Source organism: Equus przewalskii, chromosome 32, assembly GCF_037783145.1.
Source record: "Equus przewalskii isolate Varuska chromosome 32, EquPr2, whole genome shotgun sequence".
Lineage (NCBI taxonomy): Eukaryota > Metazoa > Chordata > Mammalia > Perissodactyla > Equidae > Equus > Equus przewalskii.
In genome coordinates, this window is record NC_091862.1 from 5,811,034 (window position 1) to 5,834,666 (window position 23,633).

The window sequence follows — 23,633 nt, forward strand, 5'->3', positions numbered from 1 at the left end:
TCCCTAAATGAGGCCAGTCATTCCAAATGATAGCTTGTCAAATAACTATCATAAGAACATCTATCAGACAAAACTAATATCAAAGACTCTCTTATACTTCAGAACTAATGTGAATGAGACTAAAACTGGATCACTTTGTTAGATATTTTAGGTGTCTTTGGAATATCCAAACAGAGACGTCTAACAGACACAGATTTTAAGTTCAGCAGAAGTCTGAGTTTGATACACAAATTTAGTGGTTAAACCTGTAGGAGAAGAGAGGGTATGGGGAGAAGGAAGGACTGAATGAATCCTAGAGAAAGCACCATTTAAGAGGTGAGGAAAAGAAGATTCAAACCCAGAAGAAATGGAGGTAGATAGAAGTAGGGAAGAGTGGTGTGAAAGCAGCTAAAAAATGACAGATTCAAGGACAGGATGATCAAGAGTATCAAATACCACAAAAGCATGGTAAGGTAAAAAGCAAAAGAGGGTACCTTGGATTTCACCACTAAGCCACTGGTGATCAGAGAAGTAAGGAAAAGATGGTAAGGGATCAAACTACATTGAGTTAATGAATGAAATATGAGGGGGAAAAAAAAAAAGAAGAGATACCTAAAGCCAATGATCTTTTAAAAAAGACTATTATGACATCCCAGGTATAAACATACTTCTTAAAAAAAAGCATGAAAAATCTATTTTAATGAATCAAGTCCTGTATAAAGAAACTGATTAATTCTTTTCAAGAATTCTTTATTAAGCTTCCACAATGTGCTAGGGAATAGGCTCCTGCCCACTGGAACATGCTAATAAGGGCTGTCATCACTAAATTAGCTGTATGACTCTGTAACCATCTCTCCATGCTATGGATTATGTCCTCCTTGAGGAAAAGGCTCATATCCATTAGTATTTAAAAATAAAATGCTTTTATTTTTAAAATGTATTTTGTATGCCTTCCAAACATGAAATTTAAACCTATTGCTATTAAGGAACTATAAATATGAATGCACACTTTTATTTTCTTAACTAGTTATTTAAATCATTTTCAGTTAAATAAAATCCAACACCGCAAAAAGGCATGATCAAAAGTGTTCTTACCCAGTTACAAAGTCTCAACCATTGAAAATACTGCACATTTTCTGCTTCAGTGATGGCAATATTCATTTTATAACAAATTTTCTTTCTTAAATAACAATTTGCTTATCAAAGCTTACCAAATGTTTGTCTCTGAATAGCAAATGAAATTTTTAAAAAATCAAAAGAAAGTACCTTGGATTTAATTACATTATAAGGGCAACACTTCATTCTTTAAGTTCTTTTTTATACTTTTAAGTTTCATAAGAAAATCTCTCCTAAAGGTGTCCAGTATCAAATTAGTCTTTATCTTAAATTAGCATGTAACAGCAATTCTCAAATCAAGTTTTCAATGACCAATAATTTAAACATAAATGATTCTTCACATAATTTACATAATTGCAAGTTATTAACCAAAGGGTATTATGAAAATTTAATCTAATTAAAATTATACATATATCCTTTAGTCCAGGTCTCCATATAAAAGCACTTTCAATATTAATTTGTTACATTTAAATTTCTTCTTCAGAAATTGCCTAATTCTTGTTATGAAGTCAGTAACACCGATACAAAAATCTGACGATAGCATAAAAGGAAACTATAGGTGAAATTTGCTTATAAATATAGATACAAACATTCTAAATGAATGATGCACCAGGACAATGTGGAATTTATACCATAAATGCAAGAATAGCTCAATATTAAAAAATCTATAAGTAAACATAGTAATACAATAGACTGAAGGGGAAAAGATGATTTCCCAGGTAAACAAATTTATCCCACTTAGAAAAACCAAGAGAATCAATTAGAAATAAGAAAATTCAGATAACATGACTAGATTAAAAAATATATAAATACACAAAAACCAACAACCTTCATAGATCCAATTAGATGATATAATAATTAGAAGAAATTGCAAGTTAGAGTTAGAGAATTAGAATTATAGAAATTAGAAGAAAAGATACTTTTACCACTTACGTTGTGTTTCTATAAACATTGGTGTGATTCTTTGATTAATAACTGAAAGTTCCATAAGATTCTGTTACCCTTTGTATCCCCAGCTCTTAAAATAGTGCCCAGAACCCAGTGGGTCCTCAATTAATACTCAGTAGATTAGGTAGACGGCTGGTGAATGAAGGGAAGAATGAACTAGGTTCTAGGGCATTAAACTTAAGTAAGTCATGGTTCTAGCTCTCAAAGAGCTTATTTTAATATGGGAGGTATACAAACAAATAGATATCTAGGGTATAAGAAGAGTAGGAGGTATAGATTAGAGATAACGGTAGCACAAAAGCAGGAGTCATCAACTCTGCTGCAGGGTACTAAGGTCAAGAAAGAAGTCAGGAGGAAAGAAACTCTGGCCTTTGTTTTCTAACAATGAGGAGTACGGCAAGCAAAAGTACAAACAACATAATTATAAATTCTACTTTTCTTAAGATAAAAAGTCTTTCTACCATGTTTCTTGCTATCTCTAAGATGTATCACTCAATTTAATAATAGAACACCAATTATATACAAGACAATACTGACGGGAATGAAAAGATGACTAAGACAGTTCTAGTACTCAAGGAATTTACAATCTTATGCACTGTGGAATCTAACCAGCTGAGTATTACCTTTAGCAACAGCACCTTTCTAGCCAGAAAATCACTTCTTGGCATGTTATTTACAACACTCAAGTCAGAACACATTCTGATTCCAGTTCTAACAGTAACTGTTTGTGTGATTTTACACAAGTCTCTTACTTAAACTCTCTGTGCCTGTACCTCAAATAATTAGAGGTTGCTTATTTAATGACTCAATTGAATCCACTGGCTAACAATCTTAGTATGTAGGATCCCATTTATTATTTTCCCTTATAACCACGTTTTAAAAAGTCTTGTCTCCAAAGCTTTTCATTCCATAAGCCCTGACAATCAGAGCTTTTGTTAATGCTATCCTATCAAATTGATATAATCATAGCCAAAATAGTATAGAAACATGTCATGGGTATGGGTATGGGTAATGCTCTAGTTCCTTCCAGAGTGGTGGGTTCAGAGGTGTTCATTTATGAAACTCTGGAATGCTTCATAACTAGTATGTTCTATATATTCTTTTATTGTATCAAACATTACAGGATAATGCTTGCTCAAATGTCCCCTCATCTCCACACTACCTTCATCAACCTGAAGCAGCGGTCAAGAAAACTATAAGTTCAGAACCATCTGTTTAATCACCTAGCATAAAAATTCCCACAAAATAACCCAAAGATATCCCTCACATCATCAATACAATTTGTTATAGACATCTCTGAAGTTCTTAAATGTTACAAATTTTACTGAACCAAAATCTTTCCTAAAATTTCTCCCACTCACCACTCCAAAGCTCATAAAATATGTCAAATGTCTCTCTCATATGAGAGCCCTACAAATACCTGAAAAGTTCCATAATATGTAAATGTCCTCTTCTCTAAGCTATATAATGACATGGTTATCGAGACATACTCCAATTGTCTCTATCCCTTTTAAAATGGAAACTCCTGCACTGTACACATCCTTCTCTGACAACTGAAGAGCATGCAGATGGAGGCTGCCTACCTCCCATCCCAAAGACTCCACTTCCACAGTGTGTTTAAGAATACCCTGACTTCTTTGGTGAGCACCTTACACTGCTGACATGGTGGTGGTGCTAAGCAAAGCCTCCAGCTTTCCATGCTTCCACAACTGTTTGATTAGACATCAGCGGACGATTTAAATTTTTTCCTGGTTGTTTTCTACTAGACATATCCCTTTAGACTGATGTTAATCCATCAGTTGGCATTCTTCAGGGATGACTATTATATGAATCAAGGATTCAACTAACTATAATTTCACAGTGCACACATTTCTCTAGCCCAGATACCAAAACACAGGCACACCTTATCAACTATCTGATGAAATCTCAAGCTACACTAGGACCCCCAAATCAACCTCTGGATCCAACAGTTTAAACAGAAAATAATCTGGTTTGGAATCTACAAATGTGCCATCAAGCTTAGAATATAAAGTTTTCGGCTTTTGGGAGTATTTATCTTTCTAGCATTCAAGTTCCTCTCATTTTCCATGTTTTCTTGAATTGTATTCAGGGATCACATTTTTTCAAATTTCAATATCCTGAAAACTATTTCGGTTTAAGCCTGAAAATCTGTTTCAGCTATACTACTTACAGTCTCCTCACATTTCTCTGCTTTAATTACCTTGATTTTTTCTTTTTCGAAACTAAAGCTCAATTATCAGTCAGTAAATTCTGCTCCTAAGAGAAAAGGGAAAATAGTCCCTGCACAGTTCTGTTTTACATGACCTGTCAATGTTACATCATCTGCCTTAACCTTTTTCCCTTCCCCTTAATTTACCTAACTATCGAGTTAACTAAACATCTTTGTTTTAAAATCATTCCTACATTTCATAAGCCTCAGTTCATTTCTGCCTTTGGCTTTCCGATCACCACTACACTTTTATAATATCTGAATTATTGTATGTGCATCCCACCCTCTGCCACCTTAAAATTTTGAACCTTCTTTTAAAATCTGAATTATTGGATTAACTAACAGATCAACCACTCTGTGGAAAAGCAGAATATCAGGGGGCTGGCCCAGTGGCGCAGCAGATAAGTTCGCACGTTCTGCTTCTCAGCAGCCTGGGGTTCGCTGGTTCGGATCCCGGGTACGGACACGGCACCGCTTGGCAAAAGCCATGCTGTGGTAGGCGTCCCATGTAGAAAACAAAGGATAAAACAGAGGAAGATGGGCATGGATGTTAGCTCAGGGCCAGTCTTCCTCAGCAAAAAGAGGAGGATTGGCAGTAGCTAGCTCAGGGCTGATCTTCCTCAAAAAAAAAAAAAGTAGAATATCAGAATTAAGGACAACATAAAGAAATATCAGAAATAGAAAAACAGAGGCTGAGAAATCTAAATTACGAAATTAGTAATCATTTCCTAAGACAGACAGATAGATAATGGCTGTATATAAATTCAATACTGCAATGTTGGAAGACTACAGAATAAAATACAGCCCTATTATACTTTATGATTTAAAATTTTTTCAACAAACTTAAACCAAGAAAAAAATTAGAAAATGAAATATGAAAAATATTTACTAGCTCAGTAGTAAGCAAAAAACTATTAATGGTATACAAATAATAAAATATAAAACAAAATTCATGACAATTATTTTTGGAATTTGTAACAATCCAAATTAAAAGACAACTTTTTAAAACTGAAAAAATTTTCAGACAAAACACATCTTATACTCAGTGTTGTGGTAGCTACTTCCAATTGTTCAATCAACTATGCTTATGTTATAGGCATATATATCTTATTTGGGCGTCTATCTGCTTTTTCTTTATGCCTTACATTTAAATCCATCAAAAAAATTACCTTATTGTAATACAGCTGGAGCTAAAATACAGAAAGAAATGAAAAGGTTACAATGTCATTGGACCACTACTGCCTCGTTTTTTAAATTTAACATTTTTCATTAATCTATTCAGTAAAATAAGAGCCAACTACTTATAAAACTGTATATGCTTTGATGTACATAGTATAAATTTTAGAAACCAAGTTAAAATGACAGCTTTCATCATTTCAACTAAAGTTTAAGTGGGCTTTTATTTCCCCACTGTCTGCAATCCATCTCTTGCTACACACCAAACTGGCATGCTACCACAAAAGCAAAGTTAAGATTTTAGTTATTTTAGATCTTCATTAACGAATTACTGTCCCTATTTACATGAAACTTATTAAATCTTAAAACAGCAATATTAGGAATCTATTTATAACTGAAGAACAACTGCCACTACATGAGAGGTGGTTGTTACGTACCGTTATTTAGTTAGGGGCAACAACGATCTCTTCTGTAAAAAGAAACCTCTAATTCAGGGTTTACTAAATACAGGGAAAGTTTTAAAGATATTTTCGGCAGAGGAAAACCCATGGAATAATGTAACTTCACTGTGCTTGTTTTAAAAGGCCACATCCACAAGGTACAGAAAGCAAATGAATAAAAAAGCAGGTTACTAGACAATACACGCTATTTAGTGGAATGTATGTCTTGCTTACTCGAACAAACATAAATTAAATCTGACTTAATTTTGAGGCAACTATTTTGAAACAGGGAAGAAAAAAAACCAAGCTATCAGTAATTCTCTAGATGGGACCTTATTTTTTGGGTTAAATTGTATTTTGTACTTCACAACTACAAGCACAAAAAAGAAAAACTACAAAATTCAGTTCAACATGATAGCCCTCCTCTAAATTGGCAAAATTAACAATTGTGCAAAACTGCTGATAAATTTCACTTAAAAAATATGAAACGGTAGAGGCTTATAAAAATGTTCATCTTGTTTCCATGCTTGTTCTCAGCAGCGGTTTTGTATCATGGAACGTATTTAATAATAGCTACACAGTCCTAGAAAGGCTCTTTCAAAGGTTACAGAAAAGAATGCCTATTATATGATCCAATTTATATTAAGTATGTGTATTTTTAGCATGACATATAGAAGTCAAAAAACAACTATCAACAGAGTCATCTCTGGGAGATGGATTTACTATATGAAACTTTTTACAATAACCACTTAGAAAATAAAGATATTCTCATTAGGATGGCAGAAAGTACTTTAAGTCAAAATGCTACAAATAATATTAGATTCCTACATAAAATTATAATAAGAATTAAGTCACTGATCCCCAACTCTAAAAGTAAACCACAACGACCTATATAATTATTTTTTTAACATACGAGTACCTCCCTCATGCTAAAATACGTTAGATGAACTATCACTTGACCTTAAACAGAATCTGAAGTAGAACATAACATCCATCTTACCAAAAAAGAAAAAAACAGCAGCAGAAGAAAGAAATGAATGCTCAGAGATTAAAGAATTGGTCCAAGGTCACAGCTAGTCCAACCAGCTTTTACTTAGTTTCATAAAGGACTTCCTGGAATAAAAAGCCCTTAAACTTCACTTTAAGAGATGGTAATTAGAGAATGGAAAATAAGAAAATGGAACAAACCAACTTTTGGCTTATTGCTGGCTAGATAACAAGCATAGTCCAATGTGTTCACTGTTTTACTAGTGATTACCAAAAAAAGTCTCTGCAGCCCTCCTCTTTCACTCCATGCTAATAGAACACAGTTCTGCAGATGAAATCTAGGCACAGGTTCCTAGCAGAGCGACAGTCGGGAATGAATAAATGGGTACTGCTGGTATACAAAGAAGGCAAACAGGCTACTGGAAAAAAAACAGAACATGGTAGGGGAAAGCATTTTTTAAAAGTGAATTAAAAACAATTATTTGATTGGAATAGGCCTCCTAGGTATGTGTCAGCTACGCCATCTAAGTTTGTGTAAATACACTATGATGTTCACACAACAAAATCACCTAACGACGCATTTCTCAGAACACATCCCTGTTGCTAAGAGACGCATGAGTACATACTCATTGCAATGGAAATGGGTACCCTGGATTACTGTGGTGGAAGAGACATTTTTCACCATACACTCTTATATGTCTTTATATGTCTTTGAATATTTAATCATTTCAATGTATTAACTTTTTCAGGTGTTTTTTTTTGGTGAGGAAGGTTGGCACTGAGTTAACATCTGTTGCCAATCTTCCTCTTTTCTCCCTAAAGCTCCCCAATACACAGTTGTATATCCTAGTTGTAGGTCGTTCTGGTTCTTCTATATGGGAAGCCACCACAGCATGGCTTGCTGAGTAATGTATAGGTCCACACTCAGGATCCAAACCTGTGAGCCCAAGGCCACCAAAGCAGAGCACGCGAACTTAACCACTCAGTCATGGGGCTGGCCCCTTAACTTTTGAAAAATAAATACTTTTCTTAGAAGTTTTTACTTATAATATGATGATACTAATGGATTATAATCCATGAGACCATAATGATATAAATAACTGAATAAATAAGTACATGAGAGAGAAGGGAGAGAGCTTCCTTACAGAATTCCAATTAATAAATATAAAAGAAAAGATGGATATAGAAAATCACCAACAAAAAAATCACCAAAGGCAAGGACCATTCAATGGATGCTAAAATTAGTGAACAGAAGTATGATGGGAAACAACACAATCTGTACAGTTTCAGTATCTCCCCACAAGACATTTATTAGTCATAAAGAAAAGAGTAACTGTACAGTGGAGAAACCTAGCAGACACGACCTTAACCAGGTGACCAGTTGATATCATGAATAAGACAACATATACTCCTCATATGATGTACTGAGAAGGGCCCAACAGTCCTTCTGTGGTTTTCTTACCTAAAATGCATAGCCTCAATCTAATCATGAGAAAACATCAGACAAACCCAAATTAAAGAATATTCTACAAAATAACTGACCAATAATCTTCAAAAGTGTCAACAGAAGTATCATGAAAGAATGTGACATTGTCACAGATTGAAGGAAACTAAAGAGACATACCACTAAATGCAACACGAAATCTTGGATTGGCTCTTGGACCAGAAAAAGAACATGAGCAGGAAAACTGGTGGAATTTGAATAAGATCTGCAAATCAGTTAATAATATTGTATCAAAGTTAATTTCTTGGTTTCATAATTGTACTGTGGTTATACAACTTGTTAACATTAACCTGTGCACTATTTTTTCTACTTTTTACATCTAAATTTATTTCAAAATAAAAAATTAAAAGTTTTTGCTTTGGCCTTCAGAATTATTTATTCTAATGGGTGGGAGGACAGTTGTGGGAGAGAATGAAAGTCATACAAACATCTTACTTTTCTAGTCATAGCAAAAAGAAAAAGAAAATGCCTGTTTACCAATAAAATGGAGGATCTCAAAATAACCTCTTTAATTAAAAATAATCAAAATAATCTCTTTAATTTTCTTTAACAGATACTGCTTAAAACACACATGTACTTTAAATCTGCCTTAAGAACATGGAGAAAGGCTACAATCCATAAACAATGATCTTTCTGCAGAAAGCAAATGTTTCTAATAACTGCATGTAGCAGAGAAAAAGCACTGGTCTTGAGTTTACACAACTTGGATTTTACTCCTGATTCTCTGCAAGATTTTCCTGTGTGGCTTTGAAATTAACCATCTGGGTCTCAGTTTCCTCCTCTGCACAATAAGGTTAGACCAGATCACATTTATGGTTTCTTCTTGCTCTAAAATTCTATCAACTAAGAGTCTGTGCACATTCCTCTTTCTTCAAAGAGAATCTCATTTTGCACTCCCTCTGTATCAATATCCCACAGGAAAGGGATATATAAACTCAGTGACCCATTGAACCACAGACAGTCAATCCTACTCCTGTTGGAATTACACATTCCAAAATATCTTAATCTCCTGGGCACCAGGATTTACTTTACATGATATCCTTGTAAAGCATCAAATCCTCATATAACCAGGCTCTACATATCTGAATTCAGAGAGGTGAGGAGGGGTCTGTCCCTCTGTACTTTATCCTCTTCAAGCTCAAAATCCTTAGGGGTTGGAAAGGAATTTAGTAAATCACAGTGAAAATGAAACAGAACTCCCCCAAATTTTGAAGGAATTATGTCTGTGTAGGCAGGCCAGGCGGGTTGCTTTTCCTAGGTAACATTTTTTTGTGTGTGTGTGAGGAAGATTGGCCCTGAGAGAATATCTGTTGCCAATCTTCCTCTTTTTGCTTGAGGAAGATTGTCACTGAGCTAAACATCTATACTAATCTTCCTCTATTTTGTATGTGGGACACTGCCAAGGCATGGCTTGATGAGGTCTGCACCCAGGGTCTGAACCTGTGAACCCTGGGCGGCTGAAGCGAAGCACTCGAACTTAACCACTATGCCACCAGGCTGGCCCCTATTTCTTTGATTTTTAATTATTCGTTTCAATTGTATTTCAAATCCCACCTATGTTCAATGAAGGAAAAATCGAAGATCTGCAGTCATGCACCACATGTTTACCAGAGCATCACCGTAACTCCATAAAGCAAATGAACGTCAAATGACATTCATGAGTGTTACCACAGCCCATATACAAGTCAAATCACTCAAACTATGTAAAAGCTAAGGAGATTTTTTTAAGCCATAATAAACAATCTACTATACACCTTATACCAAAAGGTCCTTTATAGCAAGCATCAAGATTGAATTAGAAAACAAAACTTCCATTTTTGTAACAAAAGCAACATACACACTACCCTCAGATGTCAATGTAATTGGTACTAAAAACATTATTTTAATATGGTAAACAATAGGATTCCCTGTAATTAAACCAAAATCGATTTACTGTACAAAGAATTAGATTTAGAAAATCTAAGTAGTGTTCTGCATGCTACTGGCAGAACTACATTTTTATTGCCCTCAAAAGTGTACATTCTATTATCATATAACAATATTCTTGGGAAGCAATTTTAATATGAGTTTTTTAAATGGAGAATACAGTCTTCTTTTTGAGATCGTAAAAGTTTAATTTATTGGAATGGAAGATAAATGCTATCATATAAAAATACTACCAAAATAATCCAACAAAAACCCTGGTCGAGTACACTCCAGACAAACCCTCCTCCCTCAACTCCAAACGCCTGTATCCAACTGCCTTCTAAACATGTCACCTTGACACATTCAAAACCAAACTCCTTATCTGTCCCCCAAACTTGTTCCTGCTGCTCAGAAAATCGCAAGTCCATTTCTCTCACACATGATAGCCAATCCATCAGCAAATACTGTATACTCACCTTTTAAAACATATCCAAAATACTGCTTCTCACCACCTCAACCCCCACCACCCTAGTTCTAGTCACAATCATTTCTCACCAAAACTACTCAAATAACTGGTCCCTTGCTTCCACCACTGCCCCTGTCAGTCCAGGCTCTATCTTCCAGAGTTAGTCTATTAAAATCAGTGATATGTCATTCCTCTGCTCAAAAGCCTCTAACGGAGCTGTTCTCAAACTTTTTGGCCTCAGGAGTCCACACTTAACAATTTACTACAAGGAACCTGAAAGAGCTTGTGTTTGTGAAAGTTTTATCTATTAATATTTACTGTACCAGAAATCAAAACTGAAAAGTGGTTACTTTTGACTCACTTTAAAAAAATAGTAAATACCATTACATATTAACAGAAAACATTTTATGAAAAATAACATTTTTCAACAAAATAGTGAAAAGCAGTGTTTAATATTTTTTGCAAATCTTTTAAATGTCCTTCTTAATAAAGACAACATGATTTTAATATCTTCTCCTGAATTCAATCTGTTGCAATATTACACAGCACATAGCCTCTGGAACACTCCACTGTACAATCATGAGAGAATGAAAGTCAAATAACATCTTATTATCATGAAAATAGTTTGATCTCAAAGGCTCCCTAAAAGTGTGCCCAGACCACATTTAACAACCACTCCTCTAATGATTTCCCATCTCAGTGTAAAAGCCCACGTCCTCACCAAGACCTACAAGGGCCCACAACATCCACAGAGGCTCCCCCTTCACCTCCCCTTCTTACCTTTCTGACCTACCCTCCTAACCAATCCACGCCCCCAGCCCTCATTCACAACTACAGCCACAGCCACACAGGAACTGCTCGTCCTGGCCTTGCAGGTAGGTGCGCACTGACTCTTCCCTCCCCTTGGAAAGCTATTCCCCAGAGAGCAGTACAGCTCAGTCCATTATCTCCTTCAAAGCTCTGCTCCAAAGTGACTTTCTCCAGGAGGCTCATCGAGATATCCCTATTTAAAACTGCAACTTGCTCCAATCCATCCAGAACACTCCAATCCCCTTTATCCTATTCAATGTATTCCCATAACTCATATTGCCTAATATACTTCAGAATGTATTTTCTGCTTATTGCCTATCTCCTACATCAGAATGTAAACTCCAGGAGGGCAGATAGCTTTGTTTTTTTCTTTTGCTATATTCTCAACATCTAGACCCTTGGAAAAAACGCTGTTTGAACAAATCTTATTAGGACTATTAGCAAAAAACACATGGAAAGCTACAAAACTTTCGTGAAATTTCACTCCAGAATCAATAGGTTATTTGCTTGAAACTTATTTCTCTTCCCTTTAACAGAAATGCATTCCTCTTCTCAAAAGGGCCTGCTCTCTTTATCCTGAATCTGTGAGAATCTAAAAACACTTGGTTAATAACATGTTCATTACATCAATATTAAAATTCTCTAGTTTACTTCAAATCTTGAGAAGATAAAATGCACACACATTGAAATATGATTGGTCTCAGCTTAAAAAGAAAAAACCTAATCCATAGGAAAAGTCTGCCCCTACCAGGATTGCTACCAGAGGTTTTAATGATTCATTCCTCCTGAGCTTTTCGTAACCTCTATATTGCAGTCTGCACAGTTTTAATCAACTCTATTGAAAGCATACTTAGTAAAACTTTTAAGAATAAAATAAAAGGTTTTTATCTCCTAAAAGTACAACTGCTTATAAAATGTATTGGCCTGAATAAAGTATAATTTAAGGTTTTTTTTTTTAAACCATCTTAATAATCCACGGTACAATATAATGGTTTGTCATACATGCATTTAACAAATATGTATTGTATTCCCACTATGAAGTAGGCACTGCTCAAGGCCCTAGGGATATAGTTGTGTGCAAAAACAGACATGGTCCCTGCTCTATCAGAAACTACATGAGCAAAAACAATATTTGAAGCAAAGCACCTAGGTACAGCCTCAAAGAAGCACCTCTCAACATAAAAGTAACAGTAATTCTAACTTTTATGCAATTTCTACTCCTCACTATCATCCTACAACAATCTAAGGAAGTTATGTAAATATTAAAAGTATTATGTTGCATTTAGTGGTTATGTGGTCTATACAGTTTGGAGACAGATATTCTTAGAAGTAATTATTCAGGGAAATTTGAGTCTTCAGACAGGAAACCAAAACTCAAGATTCAAAAAGAACTCCTGCTTCCTCTGGACTTCACATTCCTGCTTGAGATTTGGCTTCCAAGAGAAGACACATTTGACAAAGACCCCAGGGAAAGCAAGCCAATCAGATACCATACAAAGACACAGTTTAAAATGAATTCCCCTTTATGAACAACTTATCTGGCTGTTACTCTGTCTCTATTTCCCCTGTTATCCAGACCTTTCCCAGGGCTGATGGAAATGCCACAGCATGGTGTTACTGGGAATGAAACAGAGTTGACTGATGGTGGTGATGGTAGCAGACAATTAGTGAGGAGGAGGAGTATCTCTTAAACTCAGAATTTAGAGTAATTAAGTCTAACTTCTTTCCAAGCAATGAGTCTCTATTCAAAGTCTGCCCTGGAGGTCAGCACTTTAGTATTATGATCTGGTTAAATGGATTTCCTTACAAATAAGTACTATTCTCATCTCCATTTTATAGTTAGGAAACCAAGATTTGGGGATTAAGTACTTTTACCAAAGATCACATAACTTCTAAGTGAAAAAGTGAGGATCGAAGCCTAGGCATGACTCCAAAAGCTGTATTCTTTTACTCACACCACACTGCCTGTCCAACATGATTGCTCCATCTCCCAAAATTAAATTTGGTTGCTGTCAAAGTAAGTGGTCTTGATAGTGGGAAAAGCACTGATGCCAGACAGTAAGAGGCAGATAGAGAAAAGGAAAAAGATGGGGAAGAGGGTAGGAATTGGAGATATGGATACAAAGAGGGAAAAGTAGAGATATATATACACAGTAACAATAAAGGAAAGGAAGAATAGTATAATCCAAATTAAAACTAGAATGAATGTCAGATGAGAGAGTCTCATTTAAGCTCTGCCAGGGACTAGCAACACATCCTTCAGCAAATCATTTAAGCTTTTCATGGTATACGTTTACTCTCATCTATAAGGGCATCTGAGATAACTCTAGACATAAATTTATGAGTTTCATAGAAAAACCTCTTTCCCTTGAATAACAAATATTTGTAGAGTGTCTGGTACCTAATAGGTACTCAAGAAGCCACTATATTGACTGACTATGTCCTATCCTTCTATGGCATCAGGCACTGTGCTACGTGCTGGGAACACGCTGGTAAGCAACACAGTCCCTTCCATCACAATTCTTCTGGTAGTAAGAACTGGTTTCTATGCAAATAGATTAGAGGGTTAGAAGTGAGTGACAGATGAGGCTGAGTGTCCTGGGATATAAGCACCTGGACCTCAACACTAGACAAAGCAATTTTCAAAGAGTAAGCCAGAGTTCTACGGTTTCATTTAGTTCTACAGTAGGAAAGATCAAGGTAGGGAAAACAGGATTCTAGACATGTAAACCCACACTTTAATTATGAAGGAAAGGAAAATAAAAGTGGAAAAAACACGGATGTATAGTTATCACCCTGATGATACATAATTATATTGATGGATCTGGTACACGAAAAGACCTTAAAATATATCTTTCTGTCCCCCTCAAGGATTTTTTCCAAACCTTAGTTTTCTGAATCCTAACCCCACCTCTGTACTGTACTGATATTTTTAGTAATGCCTATGATTATCCGCAAGTGGTTCTGTTTTCCTTGCTCAAGGTACTTGTCTTCATTTACTCAAAAACTTCTCAAAGACAGAGGTCAATGAACAGTTGTGTATTCTAGAGTAGTCATGCTACGGTTTAAAAACATGCAAGTTATCATTCAAATCAGGTATTTGTTCCTTGAAACCAATATGGATTTTTCCCAGTGGAAAGTTCATAATAGAATTTCTAAGAACAAAGTTCTGTCCTCACCAAGCCTGTGCTGGTGGGGTCAGGTGGAAAATCACTGACATAAACCAAAGTCTAAAAACAATCTTATTTCAAAAAGCACTCCACCACGCCCACCACACTGGAAAGTGAGTGAAATCCAGTCATTAGAGATGAATCTCTAACAGTGGTTTAAAACCAAACACTCCTAGGAAAACTAAGTACAGCAAGATCTACCATCTTCAGTCACACAATTTATAGGCAACAGAAGGGTAAGATGTACATTAGAACTCCCCAGTACACACTTTTTTTTTTAAAGAAAGCAAGTGGAAAAGGTCACAAAATCTCTCAAAATCAGGCCAATTCAGATGTGCCTGGGGGTATTAGTAGTAACCTTCAGTAAGAGACACATCAGAATATGAAGACTTAACAAAAAGTGAACCCATTTTCAGGTCAGTATTAAATGAAACAAGCTTTGAAAGAAACTTAATACACTTCCTGCATTCTGAGTATGTTGTGCTTCCTTTTCTCTTATGAAAAGAAGGACACTGTCAATTCAAACAAGCTATTTACACAGTTAACAGACCACTATCTTCCTTAGAGCTATAGTTACAATAGCGAAAGATAATTTAATGTAATGTGCATATAAAGGAGAACAACTGAAGAGAAGAGAAAAACTCTGACTCTTCAGGTCTTTGTCCAGAACTAACTTAAACTATCAGTTCACAGTTTACAAGACTTTACTTTTTAAAAAATTTACAAAACAGTCGACTGCATGCTTGTAGATAATAATCTATGATGAAGAATAGAGAAACAAACTGGTGAAAGTGCAATTTTTGAAATGAAGTATTGTAATGTTTCAGTCTGCCTCCATGTCTTTTTTTCTTTTCTTTTCTTTTTTCTTTCTTTTTTTTTTTTTTCTTTTGGTGAGGAAGATTGGCCCTGAGCTAACATCTGCGCCAGGCTTCCTCTATTTTATATGTGGGATGCTACCACAGCATGGCTTGATGAGTGGTGTGTAGGTCCATGCCCGGGATCTGAACCTGCTAACCGTGGGCCACCAAAGCAAGCGTGTGAACTTAACCACTATGCCACTGGGCTGGCCCCTGCCTTTATTTCTTCATCTATAAAATGGAGTTATTTCCAGCTCACAGGATTGCTGTAAAGATTAAATGAGATAATGAACATATATATAAAGTGCCTGATACATATATATCAGTAGGTCCATATCATCATCATTATCAATGATGAATGTGATGTAAAATTATATATTCTGGAAATGCTGTAATGTGACAGATAGGTCTTAAAGATAGCATCTGCTAATCTAATAAATATCCATTATCTAAAATCTCTAACTGTTCTTTTCCCAGAATCTATAGGCATAAAAGATACTTAGAAAAGGCACCTACCAAATACTATTTGCAAATGACTTCTCACATGTAAATTCATCATAAATGGCAAAGTGGAAGTAGAAGGTAACAAAGACAGCGTTAACTTTTCCAACTTGCTTGTACTAGGCTCCTCCTCAAATATTCAACCAAGTAATCCAGAAAACCTTACAAACTACTCAAATACAAACTCCACAGTACATTCAGCTTACTAAAAATGACCCTTAAATACTTGGGTCAAATGTTTTCCCCCAAAACACTCTTCAAAAAAGGTAAGAGCTTCTTGCCCCATAATCTGACTTGTTTTGGTTTAACCACTTTTCCAGAATTTAAGATTATTTTAACCTCAAATGAATAATTTGGGGGAAGGAAAGTTGAGGAGACATTCTGCCTTAATGTATATTTGCATAACTACAACTCAGTGCCTTAAAACAGTTATCTAAACAAAAACAAAACAATAGAAAAGGATCACGTCTTACACTGTCACCTTCAAACTGCAATGTTAACATGAACACTCCCCTTGCTTCACTCCACTTGACAATCCTGTAATCATGAGCTAAGTCAGCGATGTGCCTGTTCAAACACAGAATTCTAAAATTCTTTCAGGAAAACTCAGAATTTTAGATGCTTCAGGTGTTTCAGATTGTTGCATAAACAGTCTTGAACTGTGGCTACCTTTATCACAGTAGTAGATGTGGATATGAATTTAAGCATTTCACTAAAAAAATCACTTTTTAAAAAGTAAACCACACCAGTATCTATGGGAAGTTAATTTAGTATCAGCTTATAGACAACTAATTATACTCACCCTGCTACAGAAAAGTAGTAAAGTTTTTGTTTTTGCTTTTTTTTTTTTTTAAAGATTGGCACCTGAGCTAACATCTTTTGCCAAATCTTTTTTTTTCTTCTTCTTCTTCTCCCCAAAGCCCCGGAGTACATAGTTATATACTGTAACTGTACTTCCTTCTGGTTGTGCTGTGTGGGATGCCGCCTCAGCCTGGCTTGATGAGCAGTGCCATGTCCACGCCCAGCATCTGAACCAGTGAAACCCGGGGCCAAAGGCGAGTGCACGAACTTAACCACTCAGGCACGGGGCCAGCCCTCAAAAGTAGTAAAGTTTTAACAAAGTACTATAGATACACACATGTAAACATAAAATACTTATTAAAATTATAGATAAATATATATAAACTATATATATACACACACAATTATTATATAAATTATATTATTATATTATACTACATATACCATATATTATTATATAACATTTACTATATATTAATATACTTATAAACATGTATACAATTTATATACATTTCATATACCTTATTTCAGCCTCATATGTTAAAATGCACAAAATTTTAGTTTTATTCTGAAATTGAAAATGAAGCTTTCCACATATTGATTTATTGGATCAGGAGAATTAGAGTTAAAATAATTATACTTTATTTCTCTTATAAAGAATATTTATATTTAAGCTCTATCTCTGAATTCTAAACTTCCCACAGCTTACTTAAGCCAAATAAACCAAATAGCCAAGCATCTATATCACTGCTAAGGGAATGGAGAAGTTTATTTATTTTAAACTTTGCAAATTTCAGAGATGGCTAAACATTCTAATTTATCTTCAACATTACATGGATGCTTACTTCTCATAAGGATGTATTACAATCAAGCTAGCACTTAAAGTAATTTAAATGAAACTACTTTCAATGACAAAGATACAATTACTGGTACTTATTTTAACAAGAAAAAGTATACTACTTTTTCTTGGTCTTCATTCCTTCAAACTCATGTGCACAACCTCAATAAACTGTTTTCTATATAAAGAGAATCTGTAAAACTTTTTTCTTCTTTCTATTCTTGCTTTCTCAACCATCAAATATTAAATTCCCACATTTACTTTAAAACTAAACACTTCTATAATTCTATACTTAAAGAGAACACAGACTCATCACAGTTATACTTTTATTACATAATGCACCATGCTGCCCAGAAAATATAATCCATCAGATCAGAGTTGTATATCCAAGCAAATTCTAATAACCTCCTAGATGTAATCCTTATTGCCCTTTAGAAGCCAGTGGTTTCAATAAGTATACTAAGAAACATTATTTTTATATTTTACATTAGCATTTTTACATTTTAAACATTTTGCGTCCTTGGATACGTCTCACTTTCCAACAGTAATAAACAATTCTTTGAATTTGGACACAGATATCTGTTAACAAATACGTGAATCATGGGGGGAAGTGCACCTCAAAATACATGCTACATTATCCCAAGATTCAGGGTTAAACACCCTAAATACTGTATGTTGGATCAAAGGTTAGGTTATTCCTAAGAAATGACAAGCATTAGTCACTTAGACTAAAAAGTGACAAAGTTCAGATTTCCCCTAAGAGAAATTCTACCATTCTGTGTTTAAATTTTATAATATAAACTGTTGAAATATAAAACAGTAAAGACTAGGGCCGGCCCCGGGGCTGAGTGGTGAAGTTCACGTGCTCCACTTCAGAGACCGAGGGTTTCGCCAGTTCAGATCCTGGGCACGGACATGGCATCGCTCGTCGGGCCACGCTGAGGCAGCGTCCCACATGCCACAACTAGAAGGACCCACAACTAAAATATACAACTATGTACTGGGGGGATGTGGGGAGAAAAAGCAGGAAAAAAAAAAAAGAAGACTGGCAACAGTTGTTAGCCCAGGTGCCAATCTGAAAAAGAAAAAAAAAAACAAAAACAGTAAAGACTGATGCTTTATATGACAGACATTCTATCAATTGAATATTACTTGTAAACCCAAAGTATTCTGCATCCTTTAGGATGATCATATAAATGGCAGAAACATGAATTACACGACCATCAATGTAGTAAACAAATTTCAATTCATTAGGCATATCATGTATGAAATATAAAAAGGTGGCAATATTTCAGATATTTAATAAAATATAAAAAGATATGTGCTAAAGACTTTAGGTACAAACCACGCACAACTTTAAACCAACTACCTTTAGTTCTTAAATAGAACACACAAGTGTCATTCATCTGAACTAAGCAGGCCAAGCAAAATATCCTGTGATTCCTATGTTCTCCTCAATGTCGAAATGGGTGGATAAATTTAAAGCCTGTTCTCTCAAGAGTTGCTTTATAGGCAATTTTCTCCCAGTATCAAGGTCTGCAATTTCCATTTGGCTGCCAGTTTGCGATTAAATTCATCACCTTTATTATAAAAATGTGCTCTACTCCACGGCCTGCTGCACAAGAACTATAAGGAAAACATTTTTCACTGCTAACGGCAAAATCATTCTAAGGCAACCATCACATCCACTCAGACATCAGCTTCCTCAACCTGATGTAGGAGCCTATCACTCACAGGGAAAACTGGTAACAATTTTGTAACCCACAGAAACTAAGTTCTATAGAAATGCCATGCTGTAAGTTTTTCTGGATAAAACACAAACTCCAAATTTTTAAATTCACTGTCATTGTGAATGAATTAGCCACAAGATAAAACGTCAACATATAGAGTATTTCCAAATTTCAATAAAGGACAATATAATTGTTAAGTGTTAGATAATTAAGCATCTATCTTTTATTTCATTATTTAAAAGTTCATGGTTTGTGTTGTAGCTTAACTTTCACCGGTTGGGCAAACGGCCAATGGTCAAAGGTAATTATAAGACATATATGTTTATATTTATGTAACACTTTTATCTTGACTTTATCTTAATAAGACACAATGTAAGCTTCAGAGGGAAAAAAAAGTCAGAAAAGAAATAACACTTCACAAATAATGGCATTAAAGCTAGTCTTCATGACACATTTAGGAAAATATTATTCATTTGTGATATTTACATTTTTTAAAGATTATCTATAAAATTAACCTTTACTTTTAGAAACTTGACCTGTATGCCAAAAATTACGAAAGCTCTTATTTTCAAGTAAATTTGATAGTATTCATTTCGGAATTCACAGGGGAAAAAATAGAACTAAATTTCACATTAAGTGAAGCCTGCAACCAGAGGAATTATCAGATCATATGCGAACCTAGAAGAAATTTTCACCTTCCTGCCAGGAAATGATGTGTTCCCTTCCATCTTAACCTGTGCAGGCCTCTGTCACAGCAGTTAAGCACTGTACTGAAGTTTCCCCTTGATTTCTCTCTCCACACCAGTGCAGAGCTCCTTAAGGCCTGGACTATGTCTTCTTCATCTTTGCATCCCCAGCACCATCTTATTTATCTTTCTATCACCAGCACCCAGCAAGTGCTGGATTAAAAAAAGTTTGGGGAAAACTAAATTACAGCAGAAGTCAACATCGGTTTTGCTAAAACTACACGGGCCACAACCCATTAAATTTATATTATTAGTCAAAATCAGCATTTTTCTAAGTGGAACAGAACAGAAAAATACGAGATTACATCATAGGTAATATGGACAAATATTATTTCATGAAACTTTCCATTTCACCTGTTTAGTTATCTAAATATATATATTTGCATGTATATAACAAAATATTTCTCTTTATAGGTAGGATTTAAAAACATTTAAGATACATCCCTTTTCTGGTTCATATTACACCATTTTTCTGGTTCATATGTATAATGTCAGGATATATGTACTTGTTATTCAATAAATATTATTAATAATCAAAGAGACTCTTGATCCACAAAACCACAAAGTCACAAAGACTTTTACTTTGAGGATCCTCTTAATTATCACTACTTCCTCCAAAACCTTCACTCTTTTGCCTTTCTCAGGCTCAAAGCCATATGCCTTTAAACATCAATAAAGTAAAACTTTCGTATTCAAATTTGGACAACCTGAGACACATGTGCGGCTACCACGTAACAAAATAACAATGTTACTGTGGTATCCCCTATGATGTTCAGTTAATATATTTCAATAAGAAAATCAAAAGTGATGGTCCTTGAATAAAAACAAAATGTGAAAAATAAGACTTTCATGTTCCTTACCACAATGTAAAATAAATAAATTTCCCTATACTTTATAAACAAACCTAAGATTTTCTCACTCAGATCTTACTTTCATCTTCCCGAATTACTGTCATTTTCTTATGGGATCCATTTACCCCTCTGTTCTCCTTCCCTTTTCCTATTTTCTTTTATTCAAGATTTATAAAAGAACAACATAAACTGTTTTTTAAAGACACCTTTCCTAAATTAATCAGCCTTCAAAACTTAGATAAGCTTACACTAACTTATGAAATGACAACTTGTATGGAACATCACCACAAACACGTCTAAGGCTTAGTCTAGCAATGGCAGAGAACCTGAACTGAGTATTCAGAAGACACTAAGTGGTTTTCTTGCTTTCCCTTATCTTTACCTTAGACTTTTATCCCATTATTCTAGGGCTAATGACCTAGATCTATAAGAAAGCGGGGGAAATGAACAGCTTACTCTAACAAATGATTTTAAAATATTTATACTGTGTAAAATATGGACAGTGGAAGTTCTTATGCAAATGTACACTAAATTGTTCCTAGACCTAGAGTCAGCCTGCTGGAAAATGCTAATGGAGACTACCATGAACCTAGGAGAGCTTTTCGTCTTTGATTCAACATCAGTTTAATGACAATATCACTCCGTGTATTGGATGCTTAATTTTACTCTTATTTACAGGAAAAGTTAAAAATACTCTGGGTAGATCTCTCAAGCAAAGAAATAAAATTTAAAATAATTAAGACTACCCACACGTCAGAAAGTAGTCACACTAGACAAATTATCAGTTATGATATAATTCTCTACAGAGGGGATCAGGCCCAAAGGTAGCCTATGACTGGATAATAACTTACAGATATATTTCTGTCACAAGAGCCAACTGAGCTACCATTCCTGAAACCTGCAGTTTCTAACCTGTAAAACTTCTTCATACCCTTTGTAAATCAACTGCATTTACATACATAATGAAAGGATGGAAACATGATCACTAAGAGCCACTCCAGCTTTAAAATCTCAATTATAGGATTTTTCTTTGAATAAAGACAAAATTTTTTTAATAAAAATCCTTTGGGCATTCCAGGTGAAATGCTTTTCTACCATCCACCCTTGTACTTCCCCCTTTTTAAAGGATGCTGCAAATCATAAATGTCATCAAAACTTTCATTTTATGATATGACTGAATAACTGCTGTAACAACAGAGAAAAAGAGAGCTAATCTTGTATTCACAGACTAAAATCTAATTTTACAGAAAAGATTCAACTGGTTACTGACTTACAGAGCTCACAAAACTACTGCATCACTGTACCTCAATGTTTATTAAACAATCTAACAAACATAAATATTTTTCTTTCCAAAATTTAACAATTTCTCTTTACTTTACAATTGGGTAGTTCCAAAATTTAAAAATTTTAGACTTAAACCAGGCATACGTTAGAACATCAACGTATTCCTCTTTGCATATCTATTTTAAAGTATGTTTCAGTTGGATGTTTAAGTTGTAAGGATTCTACGTTAATTTTCTTTTATTTAGAGAACTACATTTTTTAAAGCAGTAAGTCTAAATTTTTGTTTAAATAATACATTGAATAAAACAAAATTTACTATTGAAAACATTTGCTTCAATTGTTATATAATTAAAGCCAGAAAGGACACTTTTTCTTGTTTCCTTTCAGATGGAATTTGAAATGATCCCAAACTAAATGAAATTTAACTATTTTTTTCAAAGGGTACTTTGATCTGACTTGAACCAACATTCTCATTCAAAAATAAGATTCTCAAATAATTATTATTTAAAACCTCCTCTCTCTAGGATCCACAGGTCTTTATAACCCTCTTTCTGGTATTTCCCATAAGGAACTCTCAGACCACTAGTTCCAAGAAGAAAGGGAAAAAAAAAGGGCATTCTTTACCAAGTAATTTCAGAAAATGCTCAGCTGAACTGAGTTAGCTCTCTTTACTGCAGATCCTGGATATTTACATGTCAACACATGCTGAATTCACAAAAGGAGTGTGCAGCACTTCTCTGACTACAGAACCCTTCTATTCTCAGACCACCTCTGGAGGCCAGTATTGTATGAAACACAGCAAACACTTCCCTAAAGCCTCCCTCAACTCAGAGTCAAAGTAGCTGATCTCAATCTCTCCGCTCCCCCTTAAGACTGCAATCTTTCAAGCCAACAGAGCAGAAGCAAATGGGAAGGATGATGACAGGCAGGCACATGGCAGAGATCCATCCACACATACAGATCATGGTATCCTAGCAGTCAACCTATGGCGCATCTAGAAATCCAGACATCCATCTTTCTCCACGCACCCAAACCCAACACAATCACGAACATATAGACACAGAAAAGAACTAAAACAAACGCAATCATAATAAAGGGTTAAGTAAATCCAAACATACTAGTAAAACAGAATACAAAGCCAAAGTAAGTATGCACAGATTAAAAAAAAAGTTAAAATAATAGAAGTTAAGTGGCAAAATAACAGGGAGAGTGAATCAAGAAAAAGAAAATCTGAAAACATGCAGCAAGCATAGCAATCTATCACATTAACACATACTAAACAGAAATATGGAGG

General features: G+C 34.9%; 1 protein-coding gene across 32 annotated transcripts in view; it reads right to left on the reverse strand.

Annotated features, from left to right (window-relative positions):
* The window catches only part of QKI (QKI, KH domain containing RNA binding), a 151,705-nt gene that overhangs the window by 113,383 nt on the left and 14,689 nt on the right, over window positions 1-23,633 (reverse strand). The window lies entirely within an intron of this gene.